The sequence below is a fragment of the Thalassophryne amazonica genome, chromosome 13 (assembly GCF_902500255.1).
Source record: "Thalassophryne amazonica chromosome 13, fThaAma1.1, whole genome shotgun sequence".
Classification (NCBI taxonomy): Eukaryota; Metazoa; Chordata; class Actinopteri; order Batrachoidiformes; family Batrachoididae; genus Thalassophryne; species Thalassophryne amazonica.
In genome coordinates, this window is record NC_047115.1 from 63,174,660 (window position 1) to 63,195,047 (window position 20,388).

At 40.3% G+C, this 20,388-nt stretch overlaps 1 protein-coding gene and 1 long non-coding RNA gene across 2 annotated transcripts in view; one reads left to right on the top strand and one right to left on the bottom strand.

Annotated features, from left to right (window-relative positions):
• b3gat2 (beta-1,3-glucuronyltransferase 2 (glucuronosyltransferase S)) overlaps positions 1–20,388 on the bottom strand; it is a 218,790-nt gene that overhangs the window by 66,800 nt on the left and 131,602 nt on the right. The window lies entirely within an intron of this gene.
• Positions 1,986–16,999, top strand: LOC117523304. The gene is made up of 3 exons (XR_004564470.1): positions 1,986–2,116; positions 13,165–13,171; positions 16,987–16,999. It is a non-coding gene; the product is annotated as an uncharacterized LOC117523304 (long non-coding RNA).

The following is a 20,388-nucleotide window of genomic DNA, read 5'->3' on the forward strand; positions in this document are numbered from 1 at the left end:
CAATGTTTTTGGGGGTTAAAGCCTCTAAAGATTCTTCAGCACAGCCTATTAACCATGAGTGCCTTCAGCATCAACATCGTACAGTATGTGTTTGCAGCCATTTACTTCTGCATTCCTGCAACACAATCACAAAGTGAGCGGTTGACTTGCACAAGTATCAACTTTTGAGTCAATGTCCAATTAGCAATCTTACATCTCTGCAAAACTGCTTGCAGTACTTCTAGCACAAAAACCACAGAGACCTTGGTTTAATATCTATCCAGGAGCTGGTATCAGGCTTATTATTACTGTGCACGTGATGCTGCTGGCTGCAGGGAGAGATAAAATCAGCTCAGGTGGACCGGATAGATATGAGTGTAATTACACGATAGACATCTAACCTGCAGCCAGCCGGCACGATATGGAGATCACAGCTTATATAAACCATGTTTACTCAAGAGGCTACTGTCCAGACTCTGCAATAACTTTGTTCCACTTTACTCCTGACCCACTGAGACTGCTTGGTATGTGCTTGTAGCATATATCTATGGCACAAATGTGCACTTCCTCTCTAAGGGCCAGGTCACACGGCACACGGCGACAGCTGAACGAAGGAAAAAAGTCACAAAGTCACAAATCGTCGAGAAAAGGTGGATGAATGATCCACCACTTTTCCCATCACGGAAAAGCCTGCCAATCAAGAGTGCCAAAAGGATTCTGTGAAGGCTCTCAGTTGTCCAGGTGGTGTCCATAGTAGAGAAGCTTGAATCTTCGACTGGACTGGGTTGCTTGACGCAAGGACGTTTCGCTTCTAATCGCAGAAGCTTCTTCAGCTAAAATTCTAACCTCTTGGCCATCACCCCTGCACACTGTATGTAACTGTATAAGATCAATAAAAAGAGTTTCTCTAAAATGACCCAGGAGGATTTTCAAGTTGGTGTTTCAAAATTAAAATTCTGAGAATAATCCGGAATTATAACAGTGATACCTATGTGGAATTTTCTGAATTGTCATACATTGAAGAAAAAGAGGGAAAGCCAGTCTCCCATTCCCAATTTCTGGCCCCAGTTGATGCCCCAATTCCACAAATGAAGAAACTGTGCCTCATTGTCAACAAGACGAGTCTAAAGTTGTGTGCAAAAGGATATACGCAGTGGTGGGCACAGCTAACCAACAATTTAGCTTTGATAACTGCTAATCAGGTAACTGAAAAGTTAACCTTTACAAAGCTAAACCAATAAACCACTAAAAAATGTAATCGAAGCTACATCTAACCACTAACATTCAGTATTGTCTCCGGTACACTCTCAGCAACTGACAAGCTGGTTTTGAGTTTAAGCACCGCCAATGCTTGTAATTGGAATCAAAGACGATCACAAACCCAACACAATCAACAAGTCAGTGCTTCTGCCTTTGTGTGCCCTGCCCACTGGTGTAAGGAAGAGTCATTTACATTCAAAGCATACAGACATGAGGCGGAAGTCATGAAAAGGAAAGCAGGTTTGACTTATGGTTTTGATTTATAAACCAAATTAATCCAGATAGTTTAACTACAATAATGTCAACTCTGTCAAGTGAAAATATAACACATATTTTTTAATTTTAAAATAATGCACTAATTCTGAATGTTTGAACATTAACACACACAGATGCCAAAATGCATTATGGGTAAATTGAGCCTCCACTCATCACTGATTGGTTGAATTATATGTAAAAACAAACACACAAGTTACTGTAATGTGTGTGTTGGTTTTTACAAATAAATGTGTATTTGTAAAATATGTCATTTGTTTCATTTGTAAAAAAAAAAAAGGCATTTGCAAAACTGACAATTCTCTTTGTTAAGTTGTGATTCAGCCAAAAGCTGTGATTCATGCCAAAAGGGTGCCATTCACACTGGCTGTGTGAATGGAGACCTTTTGGCATCTGTGTGTGTTAATGTTCAAACATTGTGTGTGGAGTTTACATATTCTGTGTGGGTTTTCCCTGGTCACTCTGGTTTCCTCCCAATATCTAAAACATGCTTATTGAGGGTCTGCTCCTTTCTCTGCCCCTGACCACGGCAGCATCTCTACTTCTGGATTTGGTCCCCAGGTGCTGGACTCTGGCTGCCCACTGCTCCTAGTGGTTGGATTGTGTCTAACTGTAATTAGGATGGATTAAATACAGAGGCCAAATTTCATTGTATGTACTGTATGTATACAGTGAGGCAAATAAGTATTTGATCAATTAATTTGCATTTTATTGCATGAAATACAGTAAGTATTTGATGCAACAGAAAAACAGACCTTAGTATTTGGTAAAGAAACCTTTGTTTGCAATTACAGAGGTCAGACATTTCCTGTAGTTCTTGACCAAGATTGCATACACTGCAGCAGGGATTTTGTTGCACTCCTCCATACAGATCTTCTCCAGATCATTCAGGTTTTGAGTTTTAGCTCCCTGCAAAGATTTTCCATTGAGTTTAGGTCTTGAGACTGGCTAGGCCACTCCAGGATCTTGAAATGCTTTTTATGGAGCCATTCCTTAGTTGCCTTGGCTGTGTGTTGTGGGTCATTGTCATGCCGGAAGACCCAACCATGACCCATCGTCAATGCTCTTACTGAGGGAAGGAAGTTGTTTCCTAAAATCTTGCGATACATGACCCCATCCATCCTCCCTTCAATACGGTGCAGTCGCCCTGTGCCCTTTGCAGAAAAGCACCCCCAAAAATTGTGTTTCCACCCCAATGCTTCATGGTTGGGATGATGGTGTTCTTGGGGTTGTTCTCATCCTCCAAACATGGCAAGTGGAGTTGATATTTTGGTCTCATCTGACCACGTGACCTTCTCCCATGCCACCTCTGGATCATCCAGATGGTCAATGGTGAACTTTGAATGGGCCTGGACATGTGCTGGCTTGAGCAGGGGGACCTTGCTGCCCTGCAGGATTTTAAACCATGACGGTGTACTGTGTTACTCATGTAATCTTTGCGACTGTGGTCCCAGCTCTCTTCAGATGATTGTCCAGGTCCTCCTGTGTAGTTCTGGGCTTTCTCAGAATCATTCTTACCCCATGAGATGAGATCTTGCATGGAATCCCAGACCGAGGAAGATTGAAAGACATCTTGTGTTTCTTCTATTTTCTAATAATTACACCAACAGTTGTTGCCTTCTCACCAAGCTGCTTGCCTATTGCCCTGTAGCCTATCCCAGCCTTGCAGGTCTACAATTTTGTCCCCGTCTGTCACAATTGAAGTGTACCTATGATAAAAATTACAGACCTCTCCATCCTTTGTAGGTGGGAAAACTTGCAAAATCGACAGTGGATCAAATACTTATTTGCTTCACTATATGTGCGATGACAATAAAGGCTATATTATTTTATTTTTGCCTTTTAATTGTAGTCTGGCATTAAAATGACTGAGCAGCCAAATCCACATTCAAGCAGAAAGAATTATTTTGAAATGCACAAATGAAAAAACAAACAAACAACCCCCCCACCACCACCACCACCACCACAAAGCCATATGTAAAATTAAAGTAAAAGACATATTAACCCATATTTGCACAAATTACATCCAGTTATTCAGTTCCGTGGATCATGATTCATCCTGATGCCAAAAATATTTTTGAACATGTTTAAAAACTTCCACATTGGTCAAAACATTCTACATTATGCACGTTTTGGGTATCTGATTGTTTTTTTGCAAAAAAAAAAAAAAAAAAAAAAAAAGGCACACAATCAGGCAACAATAGGCAATGGACCATGGGTGCCGGTGCTCATCCTTGGCTTGAAAACTACTTAATAACAGTTTCATGATTGCAATCTACAATCATTTTATTTTGAAATATTACCCTGCTGTTGCAGTGGTGGACAGCACATCTGTATTGAACATTGTGAGTGCTTCTTTATTCTTGTGCCCGATATCAAGCTCTTAACAAGGTGACTTTGGGTCAGTATAAAGGTGAATTTACTGCATCTGTTAGACAGCTCCTGTTGTTTGATTGAAAAGACCAAATACAGAGAGGAGGCAGCCACAAACTATGATAAAAACTGATGTTCTTAGCGACTTAATACATGGTATGAATGTCTGAACACCTGATTTTTTGATCCTCTGGCCACAGAGCAGAATACGCAGATATGCTTCTGGTAATGGATTCACTTCAACAGGCTGGCAAATGTTTTTGAGCCTTCTGCATTTTTAATTTGGTGACAATTATTACCGCAAGTATTAGAGTCCAGGTTCCTTTGCCAACATTCACAAGATGCTGCTGTTATCAAAACAGGAAGGACACAGTGCGCAAGCTACAAGGAGCAGATATCCAAAAGGTCACAAAAATCTACTGAAATTCAGTGGAGTATACAGTACATCCAGAAAGTATTCACAGTGCTTCTTTTTCCACATTTTATGTTACCGCATTTAATCCCAAATGGAATAAATTCATTTTCTCCCTAAAACTTCTACTCACAACACCCCATAATGACAACATGAAAAATGTTTTTTCTATTTTTTTTTTTTGGCTAAATTATTAAACTAAGAAATCATATCTACATAAATATTCCCACCCTTTGTTCAATACTTCGTCGATGCACCTTTGGCAGCAACTACAGCCTCAAGTCTTCTTGAATATGATGCCACAAGCTTGGTGCACCTATCTTTGGGCAGTTTTGCCCATTCCTCTTTGCAGCACCTCTCAAGCTTCATCAGGTTGGATAGGAGTGTCAGTGCACAGCCATTTTCAGCTCTCTCCAGAGATGTTCAATCGGATTCATGTCTCGGCTGTGGCTGGGATACTCAAGGACATTCACAGAGTTGACCTGACGCCACTCCTTTGATATCTTGGCTGTGTGCTTAGGGTCCTGCTGAAAGATGAATGTCAAGTGCGCTCTGGAGCAGGTTTTCATCTAGGATGTCTCTGCACATTGCTGCATTCATTTTTCCCTCAATCCTGACTAGTCTCCCAGTTCCTGCCACTGAAAAACATCCCCACAGCATGATGCTGCCACCACCATGCTTCACTGTAGGGATGGTGCCTGGTTTCCTCCAAACATGATGCCTGATATTCACGTCAAGTAGTTCAATCATTGTCTCATCAGACCAGAGAATTTTGTTTCTTATGGTCTGAGGGTTCTTCAAGTGCCTTTTGGAAAACTCCAGGCAGGCTGCCATGTGCCTTTTACTAAGGAATGGCTTCTGTCTGGCCACTCTACCATACAGGCCTGATTGATGGATTGCGGCACAGATGGTTGTCCTTCTGGAAGGTTCTCCTCTCTCCACAGAAGAATGCCGAAACTCTGATAGAAAGACAATCAGGTTCTTGGTCACCTCCCTGACTAAGGTCCTTCTCCTCAGATCGCTCAGTTTAGATGGGCGGCCATCTCTAGGAAGAGTCCTGGTGAATCTGAACTTCTTACATTTATAGATGATGCAGAACACTGTGCTCATTGGGACCTTCAGAATAACAGAAATGTTTCTATACCTTTCCCCAGATTTGTGCATTGAGACAATCCTGTCTTGGAGGTCTATAGACAATTCCTTTGATTTCATGCTTGTTTGTGCTCTGACATGCACTGTCAACTGTGGGACCTTATATGTGGACAGGTTATGCTCTATTTTGAGCTTCATGGCAAAGGCTTTGAATACTTATGTACTCATGATTTACATGTGTAAATTCCTTCTTTATGTTCTCCAATGCCATATACCAACACAGGGCAGAGTAGCTACCTAAACTCTGTGAGTGACATAGATTATCTCGTCAGTAGTTTTATATCCTCATTGAGGACAACTTTGGATGCTGTAGCTCCTCTGAAAAAGAGAGCCTTAAATCAGAAGTGCCTGATTCCGTGGTATAACTCACAAACTCGCAGCTTAAAGCAGATAACCCGTAAGTTGGAGAGGAAATGGCGTCTCACTAATTTAGAAGATCTTCACTTAGCCTGGAAAAAGAGTCTGTTGCTCTATAAAAAAGCCCTCCGTAAAGCTAGGACATCTTACTACTCATCACTAATTGAAGAAAATAAGAACAACCCCAGGTTTCTTTTCAGCACTGTAGCCAGGCTGACAAAGAGTCAGAGCTCTATTGAGCCGAGTATTCCTTTAACTTTAACTAGTAATGACTTCATGACTTTCTTTGCTAATAAAATTTTAACTATTAGAGAAAAAATTACTCATAACCATCCCAAAGACATATCGTTCTCTTTGGCTGCCTTCAGTGATGCCGGTATTTGGTTAGACTCTTTCTCTCCGATTGTTCTGTCTGAGTTATTTTCATTAGTTACTTCCTCCAAACCATCAACATGTCTATTAGACCCCATTCCTACCAGTCTGCTCAAGGAAGCCCTATCATTAATTAATGCTTCGATCTTAAATATGATCAATCTATCTTTATTAGTTGGCTATGTACCACAGGCTTTTAAGGTGGCAGTAATTAAACCATTACTTAAAAAGCCATCACTTGACCCAGCTATCTTAGCTAATTATAGGCCAATCTCCAACATTCCTTTTCTCTCAAAGATTCTTGAAAGGGTAGTTGTAAAACAGCTAACTGATCATCTGCAGAGGAATGGTCTATTTGAAGAGTTTCAGTCAGGTTTTAGAATTCATCATAGTACAGAAACAGCATTAGTGAAGGTTACAAATGATCTTCTTATGGCCTCAGACAGTGGACTCATCTCTGTGCTTAATCTGTTAGACCTCAGTGCTGCTTTTGATACTGTTGACCATAAAATTTTATTACAGAGATTAGAGCATGCCATAGGTATTAAAGGCACTGCGCTGCGGTGGTTTGAATCATATTTATCTAATAGATTACAATTTGTTCATGTAAATGGGGAATCTTCTTCACAGACTAAGGTTAATTATGGAGTTCCACAAGGTTCTGTGCTAGGACCAATTTTATTCACTTTATACATGATTCCCTTAGGCAGTATTATTAGACAGCATTGCTTAAATTTTCATTGTTACGCAGATGATACCCAGCTTTATCTATCCATGAAGCCAGAGGACACGCACCAATTAGCTAAACTGCAGGATTGTCTTACAGACATAAAGACATGGATGACCTCTAATTTCCTGCTTTTAAACTCAGATAAAACTGAAGTTATTGTACTTGGCCCCACAAATCTTAGAAACATGGTGTCTAACCAGATCCTTACTCTGGATGGCATTACCCTGACCTCTAGTAATACTGTGAGAAATCTTGGAGTCATTTTTGATCAGGATATGTCATTCAATGCGCATATTAAACAAATATGTAGGACTGCTTTTTTGCATTTGTGCAATATCTCTAAAATTAGAAAGGTCTTGTCTCAGAGTGATGCTGAAAAACTAATTCCTGCATTTATTTCCTCTAGGCTGGACTATTGTAATTCATTATTATCAGGTTGTCCTAAAAGTTCCCTGAAAAGCCTTCAGTTAATTCAAAATGCTGCAGCTAGAGTACTGACAGGGACTAGAAGGAGAGAGCATATCTCACCCATATTGGCCTCTCTTCATTGGCTTCCTGGTTAATTCTAGAATAGAATTTAAAATTCTTCTTCTTACTTATAAGGTTTTGAATAATCAGGTCCAATCTTATCTTAGGGACCTCATAGTACCATATCACCCCAAAAGAGCGCTTCGCTCTCAGACTGCAGGCTTACTTGTAGTACCTAGGGTTTGTAAGAGTAGAATGGAAGGCAGAGCCTTCAGCTTTCAGGCTCCTCTCCTCTGGAACCAGCTCCCAATTCGGATCAGGGAGACAGACACCCTCTCTACTTTTAAGATTAGGCTTAAAACTTTCCTTTTTGCTAAAGCTTATAGTTAGGGCTGGATCAGGTGACCCTGAACCATCCCTTAGTTATGCTGCTATAGACTTAGACTGCTGGGGGGTTCCCATGATGCTCTGAGTGTTTCTTTCTCTTTTTGCTCTGTATGCACCACTCTGCATTTAATCATTAGTGATTGATCTCTGCTCTCTTCCACAGCATGTCTTTTTCCTGGTTCTCTCCCCTCAGCCCGAACCAGTCCCAGCAGAAGACTGCCCCTCCCTGAGCCTGGTTCTGCTGGAGGTTTCTTCCTGTTAAAAGGGAGTTTTTCCTTCCCACTGTCGCCAAGTGCTTGCTCACAGGGAGTTGTTTTGACCGTTGGGGTTTTTCCGTAATTATTGTATGGCTTTGCCTTACAATATAAAGCGCCTTGGGGCAACTGTTTGTTGTGATTTGGCGCTATATAAATAAAATTGATTTGATTTGATGATTTCTTAGTTTTTCACATTGTCATTATGGGGTATTGTGTGTAGAATTTTGGAGGAAAAAATGAATTTCATCTATTTTGCAATAAGGCTGTAAAATGTGGAAAAAGTGAAGCGCTGTGAATACCTTTCCCCTCACACTGTAAGGGGGAAAATGATGGGCACGCATGATTATATAGACGTTAATTATGGCCCACAGCATTGTTCAAAATGAAAGATAATCTCTCAAGACAATCCCCCCCCCCCAAAAAAAAAATCAAACAAGCAATGCAAATTCACTGGATTTGCTAATGATGATTAGTTTGTCTGAGGGATTACAAGAAATTGCTCTTGTCTTCTGAGGTTACATGCAAAGTATGCTGACAATGTTTTTTTGTTCGTGTGTTCTGTATCTTCTTGGAAATTGCTCTCATTTGACATGAGTATGATAGAAAAGGAGCAGATATGTAAAATCTATTTGGCTGCTCCCCAGTTTGTATATATCAGACATAATTACAGTTGCCTTCAGTTTAGTATATTAGAAATAATGTACGAGGTCTGTCCGTAAAGTATAGCTCCTTCTTATTTTTTTCAAAAACTATATGGATTTCATTCATATGTTTTTACGTCAGACATGCTTGAACCCTCGTGCGCATGCGTGAGTTTTTCCACGCCTGTCGGTGACGTCATTCGCCTGTGAGCACTCCTTGTGGGAGGAGTCGTCCAGCCCCTCGTCGGAATTCCTTTGTCTGAGAAGTTGCTGAGAGACTGGCGCTTTGTTTGATCAAAATTTTTCTAAACCTGTGAGACACATCGAAGTGGACATGGTTCGAAAAATTAAGCTGGTCTTCAGTGAAAATTTTAACAGCTGATGAGAGATTTTGAGGTGATTCTGTCGCTTTAAGGACTTTTCACGGTGCGAGACGTCGCGCAGCGCTCTCAGGCAGCGTCATCAGCCTGTTTCAAGCTTAAAACCTCCACATTTCAGGCTCTATTGATCCAGGACGTCGTGAGAGAACAGAGAAGTTTCAGAAGAAGTCGGTTTCAGCATTTTATCCGGATATTCCACTGTTAAAGGAGATTTTTTTTAATGAAAGACGTGCGGGCGGATTGCAGCGTCGGCTCGCAGCCGCCGCGACGCTCCGCCACAGGAAAGGTGTTGTCAAGGTGTTTGCAGTGCAACAAGCATGAGGCCTGACTGAGTGAGTTAAAAATAAAGCTGGAAGTCCGGTGTCGCTGACTGAACGGTCCCCCCTGAAAATTGGTCCGCCCTGCCTTCACTGTGCCTTGACTGCATATGTGTCTGATGACAAAATAAAACCTCTTAAAGGTTTAAGCAGAAATGAGGCGATAATCAGTGAATCGCTGCTGAAGCTCCGAAATGACGTAGGCGCCACAGCAGCACGTCAGAGTAAGATGTGCTGTTGTCAAGCTCTGATTGGTCCCACGTCTTTTATGATGAAATAATGCTGAATTTATGTGAAAATGATTGTTGTACAAAAACGTCACTGTCACTGACATAGATGATCACTGAGGTGCAGTGCACTGGTGATCAGTGAATCGTCGCAGATGCTCAGAAATGATGCTGCTGATGCTCTAAAATGAAGTGAAGGCAAGGTGGACTGATTTTTAGGGGGGAACCGTTCGGTCAGCGGTCTGCTCTGCCTTCACTGCGCACGCGTCATCAGCCACAGTTCAGGGATTATCATCTTGTTTCTGCTCCAAACTGCACTCCAGTCATCATCTATCTCAGTGACAGATATCTGAAGCTTTTGTCCAACAATCATTTCCATATAAATTCAGCATCAATTTATCATAAAAGATGTAGGAACCGATCAGAGTGCCGTAGCTACACGAGCTATTAGCTGCTGCATTCACTGCGCGTCTGCCATTTCAAAGCGTCACGGAATATTACCTTGTTTCTGCTTAAAACTGACTTCAGAATGATTTTATGAGGTTTTACTTTGTCATCTGATGGTTAATAATCCCATGAATCCATTTGATTGCTTTGGGTGAAGACACTCCATCTCAGACAAGCTGCTGTGGACTGAAATGACACATGCACAATGGAGGCAGGGCAGAGAAATTTTTAGGGGCGGCCGTTCGGTCTGCGACACCGGTACTGCTTAGTGTAGTCAGTGTTCATCTAATGACAAGAAGAAGAAGAGAAAAAAAAAAAAAAGAACACAGAAACCTTTTCCAATGCATGTTGCATCTGTCTTCAATCTTTCAATCAGCATCTTTGTGATAATTTGCATGTTCCCCCCCCGCTGCCCTCGCTCCCAAAATATTCCATATTAAGTTAACAGAAAAGGTAAGTGAGCAGAAAACTGCAAGTATGAACCCAAAGTTCAGTGTCAGGTGTGGGAACATGCGTTGGTGCTGCACGTCTTTGTATCAACTACACCCTGGATCCACATAAAGCTGATTGAAAAGCCAATTGAATTCAACATTACATGAATAGTAAGTTAAGTAGACAGAAAGGCAGCTTGATATACAGTAAATCTAACTGAATCTATAACTTTGTAACCATGAGTCTAATTATACATAAAACAACTGAATATAAAGCTAATTATATGTCCCTGTTTTCCTGGGATGATGGTTGCCTATCCTCTTTTTTAGCTGTGAATTAAAAGCAGAACACAATATAATATCTTGGTAGTAGAGCAGACGTGCAAACATGTCACATTGTGAATATTTTGGCCAACAGAGGGGGCTGGCTGCTCACTACAGCAGCTTTACATCACTTTTCTTCTGCTGCTAAGGGCCCCGTCAGCACAGATTTACTAGATAGGGTCGACCTGTACAAAAGGCCTGCGCCGAGCGGATCGCGGCCCCACCATCTTGAAAGGCTGAAGCGCTGCAGCGGTCTTTCGCTGTCAGTGGAAAATGCAAAGCACAGAGAGAAAAAAAATAAATAAAGAGGAATCAGCCAGAGTTGACTGATGATATGAGTTTTCTATTGACAGGAGCTCCACTTTACTCTCCATTCGCAGCCTTATAGGGAGAAACGATCAACAGTCATGATAAATCTGTCATGATAAATCTGACTTAAGAAATTGAATCTACATATCTGAATTGACCTAAGCACAAGTTTTCACATCTTAAATGTAAATAACAGCGGAGAGGTCGGCCAGAGAATCGACAGTGATTACAAGTGCAGAGCATGCATTTTCCACTGACAGCGAGAGACCGCTGCAGCGCTTCAATCTTTCAAGATGGGCGAGTCAGCGCTCAGGTCACATGACCAAAATGCCTGTCTATTATGGGATGTCTTTGCCCGTCACACTTAGCACAAATGGGCAGGAATCAAGCCGAATCAGTCAGAATTGGAAAAAAGCTAAACTTCAAGGCACAGTCGGGAGGGACAGACATTTGGACATCCGTGAATGAATGGCGTTCTACTACTTAGACTACTACTCAACTGATTTGTGCACATCCCGTGCGTATGCTTATGAATGCAGTTCAAATGTACAGTAGTGTTCAGAATAATAGTATAGTGCTTTGTGACTAAAAAGATTAATCCAGGTTTTGAGTATATTTCTTATTGTTACATGGGAAACAAGGTACCAGTAGATTCAGTAGATTCTCACAAATCCAACAAGACCAAGCATTCATGATATGCACACTCTTAAGGCTATGAAATTGGGCTATTAGTAAAAAAAAACAAAAAAGTAGAAAAGGGGGTTTTCACAATAATAGTAGCATCTGCTGTTGATGCTACAAACTCAAAACTATTATGTTCAAACTGCTTTTTTAGCAATCCTGTGAATCACTAAACTAGTATTTAGTTGTATATCCACAGTTTTTCATGATTTCTTCACATCTGTGAGGCATTAATTTTATTGGTTTGGAACCAAGATTTTGTTCATTTACTAGTGTGCTTGGGGTCATTGTCTTGTTGAAACACCCATTTCAAGGGCATGTGCTCTTCAGCATAAGGCAACATGACCTCTTCAAGTATTTTGACATATCCAAACTGATCCATGATACCTGGTATGCGATATATAGGCCCAACACCATAGTAGGAGAAACATGCCCATATCATGATGCTTGCACCACCATGCTTCACTGTCTTCACTGTGAACTGTGGCTTGAATTCAGAGTTTGGGGGTCGTCTCACAAACGGTCTGTGGCCCTTGGACCCAAAAAGAACAATTTTACTCTCATCAGTCCACAAAATATTCATCCATTTCTCTTTAGGCCAGTTGATGTGTTCTTTGGCAAATTGTAACCTCTTCTGCACATGTCTTTTATTTAACAGAGGGACTTTGCGGGGGATTCTTGCAAATAAATTAGCTTCACACAGGTGTCTTCTAACTGTCACAGCACTTACAGGTAACTCCAGACTGTCTTTGATCATCCTGGAGCTGATCAATGGGTGAGCCTTTGCTATTCTGCTGTTTTACATTTTCTTCCACGTGTCTCTGTTTTTTTTTTTTTGTCCATTTTAAAGCATTGGAGATCATTGTAGATGAACAGCCTATAATCTTTTGCACCTGCGTATAAGTTTTCCCCTCTCCAATCAACTTTTTAATCAAACTACGCTGTTCTTCTGAACAATGTCTTGAACGTCCCATTTTCCTCAGGCTTTCAAAGAGAAAAGCATGTTCAACAGGTGCTGACTTCATCCTTAAATACGGGACACCTGATTCACACCTGTTTGTTCCACAAAACTGATGAACTCACTGACTGAATGCCACACTACTATTATTGTGAACACCCCTTTTCTACTTTTGTTTTTACTAATAGCCCAATTTCATAGCCTTAAGAGTGTGCATATCATGAATGCTTGGTCTTGTTGGATTTGTGAGAATCTACTGAATCTACTGGTACCTTGTTTCCCATGTAACAATAAGAAATATACTCAAAGCCTGGATTAATCTTTTTAGTCACATAGCACTACTGTTATTCTGAACACTACTGTAGTTGGAACACAGTACAAATACCCAGAATACTGACAGAATACAGTAAGAATAACAAAATTCCTGAGATAAAATGTATCCTGGACACAATTATTGGCATCTTTTGATGAATTTATGGTAAATCATCACTTTTACAGCCAGTTTTCATTAGACAAGTCAGGGGATGGATACATGAAAATTCAGTAAGGTATATCTTATATATTATATTCCAATTCTAAGGTGGAACTATGTTAATATACTAAGGTATATTTAAATATCTATTCCAATTCTAAGGTGGAACTATGTTAGTAGTAACATGAACATTTCCAAGTCACTGAATATGTATACTGCTGGGATAGACTCCATCCCCACAACCCTTAATTGGAGTAAGTGGTTGATGATGAGTGAGTGAGTGAATATGTCTTGGACTTCATTTCCATCAATCTTTTAAAAAATACATACACTATAGTCCTCTGAGGTAAACCTGGGTGGAGGACACAGTTTTCAAAAACTAAGAAATGCAAGAAGGAGATGAGTGAGGAAAGTCACCAAGACACCTAGACGACCTTGAAGAGGTTATAGCCCAGCATACATTTTACAGGATGATTGGTTTCACTTTATGAAAGCATTTTGTTTTGTTCTTGTTGCCACATAACTTTGGAATTTTTGAACCATATTTTGATTAAACAAAATACATATTTTGATTAAACAAAATTGCTTTGTTTTTATTTATTTCTGACCATATATTAAAATGTGTACATAAAATATAGGGGTACCAACAATGTGTGTGTGTGTGTTTCAGTACTGATGAAAAGGTAGTAGACCTTGCTTTTTTTTTTTGTGGCAGTTGTGTGCTGAATTCAGTTGTGACTACAGATGAGAAAATGTTCTGTCTTTGCAGCATCTCTATCCTCTCCTGCCTCTCGCTGTCTCATCTCACCATCTCTGGAGCAGCTATAAACACCAGGGTTATGGGGGGTTAACCTCTTTCATGTCCCTATATCACACAGCACTCCCGAGGCACAAGTACCACTTCAGCAGAGAGAGGTGCAGCATCGCTTTTTGTGTGTCTAAGTGAATGCAAGTACCTTGTTACAGCAAGATGGTACATTTACTGTGTTTTGCGACAGTGTAGCACGCCGCGCTCTGCATGCATTGTTGCTTGTCCATGCGTGCTCGTCTAACTATATCAGTGCAAGTGCTGGCAGGTGTGTGTTTGCATGTCATTTGATTAGATGCATAATATAATATAGTGTGTGGGTAATCACACACACACACACACACACACACACACACACACACACACACACACACACACACACACACACACACACACACACACACACACACACACACACACACACACACACACACACACACACACAGAGGTGAACAATACTCCGTGCCGTCATTGTCCAGGCTCCATTGTGTCTGGCTAAATGAGGCTGAGCAGTAGATGGGAGGCTTTAGTGGCCTGCTTACAATACAACGCAACGTAACACAATACGAGGACACACACTGGCACCCACGCAGCACTCAGCACACACTCTATTATAAATCTTATGAATAATAATTTAAGCGTGAATAAAGTTTGGAGCATTTGCTTGGTGTAACCGTTGTTGTCTTGCAGACTTTAACGCAAAAAAATGAAAAAAGAAAAAAGCTCTGTAATACGGCAGAGCAGTAAATCTTAGCGTAGCAAATTGACAGTGTAATTACACATGCAGAGTAAATTTAGGGTTGATAATGAGTGTGTGACAGTTTGTGAGTGAGAGAGAATGAGAGATTAGGTTAGAGTGGGACAGTCGGGAAAGGATGGAGGGATGAGATTGTGGCTGCGTAAGAGAAGAAATGGTGGGGGAGCGAAAAAAGAAGCACCATGCTTGTTAACATGGTTTAATTAACAGTAATCCTGAGGGCAGAGCAGTGCACGTTTGTGTGCGCACACTCAACTCTGTCGGTGTATGTGTTTGAAGCCATGGCTGTGTTCTGTGTAAAGACAGAGTCTGAGAAAACAAACACACACCACATATATACTGAACAAAAGTTGCCATGTTGGCAAGACCTGACGCCACCAACCTTCCAGTTGGCCATAAATGGGTAAAGAGGTGCAGCGTTGGGTAAGACTGCCAGCATATTTTTTATTTTTTTTTGCATGTTTAGTGGCTTTCTAAACGGGTGGTTTGGGTGCGGGTATTAAAACTATGATTGGCATGTTGTCCCATTAACACCAACAACAACTAATGTAGACAAACTATCAATACTTGTTAATTAGCGCTTATGCTGCTAACATATAAATTAGATAATATTATTATATGGCTGCGACTCTACGCGCACTCTGATTGGCTGATGACCGGCTGGATATTTTCCTGTATCAGGCCGGTTACCATGACAATCGGTCCGCAATGCGTATTTTTGTTACAAACCAGGAAGCTAAAAACACAATTAGAAAAACCAAGTCATACATGAACATACTCCACAAATATCTAAACAGCATCGGAAAAAACACACAGATTGAAAACTTACCAGCTAACGACTGGACCATGTGTTAGCAAGTTCTTCATGGAGGTAAGGAAAGCAAACGGGCTCAACACTGTCAGTAACATATTCAGGTGACACTGTAAGTTTGTGTGTTTATACAACATATATAATAAATAAATTATTAGCCTCACTTGCTCGGTTAGTAATCCTTTATTATTTTTATTAAACATTTTTCAAATATGTATGTTTGTATATATATATATATATATATATATATATATATATATATATATATATATATATATATATATACAAGGTCTGTAATTTTCAACATAGGTACACTTCAACTGTGAGAGACAAAATGAGAAAAAAAAAAATCCAGGAAATCACATTATTAGGATTTTTATTATGGTGGAAAATAAGTATTTGAACAAAAGTTCAACTCAATACTTTGTAACATAATCTTTGTTGGCAATGACAGAGGTCAAACGTTTCCTGTAAGTCTTCACCAGGTTTGCACCCACTGTGGCTGGTATTTTGGCCCATTCCTTCATGCAGATCTCCTGTAGAGCAGTGATGTTTTTGGGCTGTCACTGGGCAACATGGACTTTCAACTCCCTCAACACATTTTCTATGGGGTGGAGGTCTGGAGACTGGCTTGGCCACTCCAGGACTTTGAAATGCTTTTTACAGCGCCACTCCTTCGTTGTCCAAGCGGTGTGTTTGGGATCATTGTCATGCTGGAAAACCCAGCCACGTTGCATCTTCAATGCTCTCACTGATGGAAGGAGGTTTTGGCTTAAAATGTCACGATACATGGCCACGTTCATTTTTCCCTTAACACAGATCAGTCGTCCTGTCCCCTTTGCAGAAAAACAGCCCCAAAGCATGATGCTTCCACCCCCATGCTTCACAGTCGATATGGTGTTCTTGGAATGCAACTCAGCACTCTTCTTCCTCCAAACATGATGAGTTTTTACCAAAATATTCTATTTTGGTTTCATCTGACCACATGATATTCTCCCAGTCCTCTTCTGGATCATCCATATGCTCTCTGGCAAACTTCAGATGGGCCTGAACAGACCTGGCACTGCAGGATTTGAGTCCCTCTCTGTGTAGTGTGTAGCCTTTGTTACTTTGGTCCCAGCTCTTTGCAGGTCATTTATCAGGTCCCTCCGTGTAGCTCTGGGATTTTTGTTCACCGATCTCATGACCCCACGGGATGACATCTTGCGTGGAGCCACAGATCGAGGGAGATTATCAATGGTCTTGTATGTCTTCTATTTTCTTAAAATTGCTCCCACAGTTGATTTATTCACATTGTAGATTCACTCTTCCCAGCCTGGTGCACATCTACAATTATCCTCCTGGTGTCCTTTGACAGCTCTTTGGTCTTGGCCATGCTTGAGCTTGGAGTCTAACTGTTTGAGGCTGTGGACAGGTGTCTTTTATACAGATAACGAGTTCCAACAGATGCCATTAATACAGGTAACAGATGGAGGACAGAAGAGCTCTTAAAAAAGAAGTTACAGGTCTGTGAGAGCCAGAAATCTTGCTTATTTGTGGGTGACCAAATACTTATTTTCCACCATAATTTACAAATACATTCTTTAAAAATCCTACAATGTGATTTTCTGGATTTTCTTCTCATTTTGTCTCTCATAACTGAAGTATATCTATGTTGAAAATTACAGACCTCTCTCATCTTGCTACGTAGGAGAACTTGCACAATCAGGGGCTGACTAAATACTTTTTACCCCACTCTGTCTGTCTGTCTGTCTGTCTGTCTGTCTGTCTGTCTGTCTGTCTGTCTATCTATTTATCTATCTATCTATCTATCTATCTATCTATCTATCTATCTATCTATCTATCTATCTATCTATCTATCTATCTATCTATCTATCTATCTATCTATCTATCTATCTATCTATCTATCTATCTATCTATAATTATCAAAATATCAGTTGGGTTAGTGACCTGGTCATAAAGATCTGTCCTATCAGTTCATCAGTTACACTGCATTGCAGGTATTGTCAAATGCGGAAACACACACACACACACACACACACACACACACACACACACACACACACACACACACACACACACACACACACACACACACACACACACACACACACACACACACACACACACACTACAAAAAATACTTCACCCACTCCTCTGGGGAGGGGTGTGTGTGTGTGTGTGTGAAGTAATGAAGTAGTTAATTTAAAATCTTTACACATTGATTAGATTGGATATTCCAGTACATACGTTATTATGACTTCTCCACTTCCCATTTTGATGGTTTTATCATTTACTAATGTATACTAAGTTTTTAATTATTATTTTCCTGTCATTATTTATGTCAAGTTATTACTTAAAAAAATTGTAACTTAATAAACTTTTACTGTTAACAATTGTTTACCTATAAGTTATAAAACAACAGATAGTTATAATAAAGTATTGCTGCTGGCTGTCACTTGTATTTCTGGGAGTCTTTCTGACCTAAAAGGTTGCACTCAGAACACAAACTGTTTCTGGTGAGCTTGATGGCCATCTTTAGATTGCTGTGTTCTTTATATTATGATTCCATTTAAAGCCTTTTTTTTAAAGCACAAAAACTTGCAATCATGCTTCATGATTTCAGGAATCAAGCAATCAAGCCAAAGCTGTTATGTGGAGGTATAATGACCAAAATATTAAATTAGAACAATTAAATCTCACTTTACAGAAAATCATTCCATGATAACCAAAACAAAGTGCAGTTGCAAAGCTGTTGGATTTCTTCAAGGTGAACTCACAGGAGTCCGACTTAATGTTTAGTTTGTTCTGTTTCACTGATCTGATACAAACCAACAACCCAAAAGATTTTCAGTGATTTAGCTGTTCATTAATCAATTAAGTGATCAATAATAGCACTGAGAAAGAACCATTTTATTCACAGCAGTAATTACCAAACATTACCACAATATGAAAACAGATCCATACTGCACCTCTTCATCAAAAACAATTTGTGCTTTTTTTTTCTCACCGTTTTTTATTTCCAGCACTAAATGGAGTTCAAAATCTCGGAGTAATACTCAAAACACTTCCATGTGACCAGAAAGGACTGTTTTACTGTAACTGATCTTAGGGCCCATTCACACATAATACGACTGAAGTAGAATGGCGCACCAAGGAGGAGTCAAATGCCACTTGTGAAAAATTGGAGCTGCCTCAAACGCCTTGTACAGCTGTCGCTATAACCATCGTGCACACCAGTGGCCAAAAGACAGCGAGTGCCCTGTGAGTGCCCATTCGACCCCTCTCTCGGCAGATGTCGGCCAAATTCCAGGTGCCACACACGAACATCCAACAATGGTCGCTGGACACTTAGAAAAGGCTGGGCTATTCGCACTCATGGTATGAGAGTAGAGAGCAGATGACCACATATGAGCTGTTTGTTGAAAATTGTCTAAGTGCCCCACGAGTGTGGCGTCACCAAGCAACACACATGGGTGTGGCTGTGTTGAACTCCTCCCCCCAACGTGTGGCATGCCAGTGTGTCGGCTCCCCCCTCAACACGTGGCTTGCGTGTGTATCGCTCCCCCACCTCCCCAACACATGTGGTGTGCTTGTGTGTTGTGCTCCACCCATTTTTTTCATGAGTGTGACCAGACAAATGTCTAGTGAACACTTTCTTTCTATTGCTTGCATAAGCAATAGCTTTATTGCACACCGGACACCATGCGGGGTCAGGCCTGTCCACCTTCCTCAGCCATACTCCATACTGAGTACCCTAGCTGTCCTTCTCTGTCCACTCCCACCTCCATTTGTTCTTGAGGCCTTTCTCTATCTCATCTGTGTGATCACCAAGCTGTAGGTACCGCAAAGTTGAAAGCAAAAGTGTGACACATGAGCTACATCTTACTACATAAATACTATTCTTCCTCTAACAGCTAAAGCTTGACCAAATTTTAACCACCCCACCACACACACACACACACACACACACACACACACACACACACACACACACACACACACACACACACACACACACACACACACACACACACACACACACACCTTTGAAAAAAAATCCTTAAAAAAAAGACCATCACCAGATCAATACCACATAATAATGCCAAATACATCACCAGACCAATTGAAATCTAAATAAAGTGCCATCACTAGAATGTAGCACTTTCAAACTCCATAGTTATAATATAAATAATAAAAATCATAACCAATGACTGTACCTGTCCAGTTTAGCACAGTGCTTTAATTTTACCTTAAAATATTTTATTTTACAAATATATCTTGTCATTTTTTAATGGTTTATCTATTAAAGAGTAAAAACAGAAGGAAATCAATTGTAATGAAGTACTAAAATTAATTATATGACTACAAGTCCATTATTATACATGAAGTCCTTCAAATTTTAAATGTTCCTGAATGTTTGTCAGTTCAACTGTATGATAATATATATTATGAGTATGTTTTTTTATATCTTCATTCTAAAGAAGTCTTACTGTATTTTGTTATGAAAAATAAATTCAACAGGTACACATACAGACAGTAACCATAGTGACCCGACAGTCCTGCTTTACTGCATACCCATATAAGGCACACATATGAAACAGGTTTTAAACTAAATGAAAACAAAGAAATAGGACCGCTATTTCAGGAAGAGCGGCTGCAGGAGCAACATGAAGAAAATAGCCCCACGTGGGCTTCCTATGGATGTTTTTGATTTAATCTATTTGAATGAATGACCGTTGAAAATGAATGACCGTTTCACAATGTGACTGCTTTAGTGAATTTTGTCACCCAGCCAGATCTTG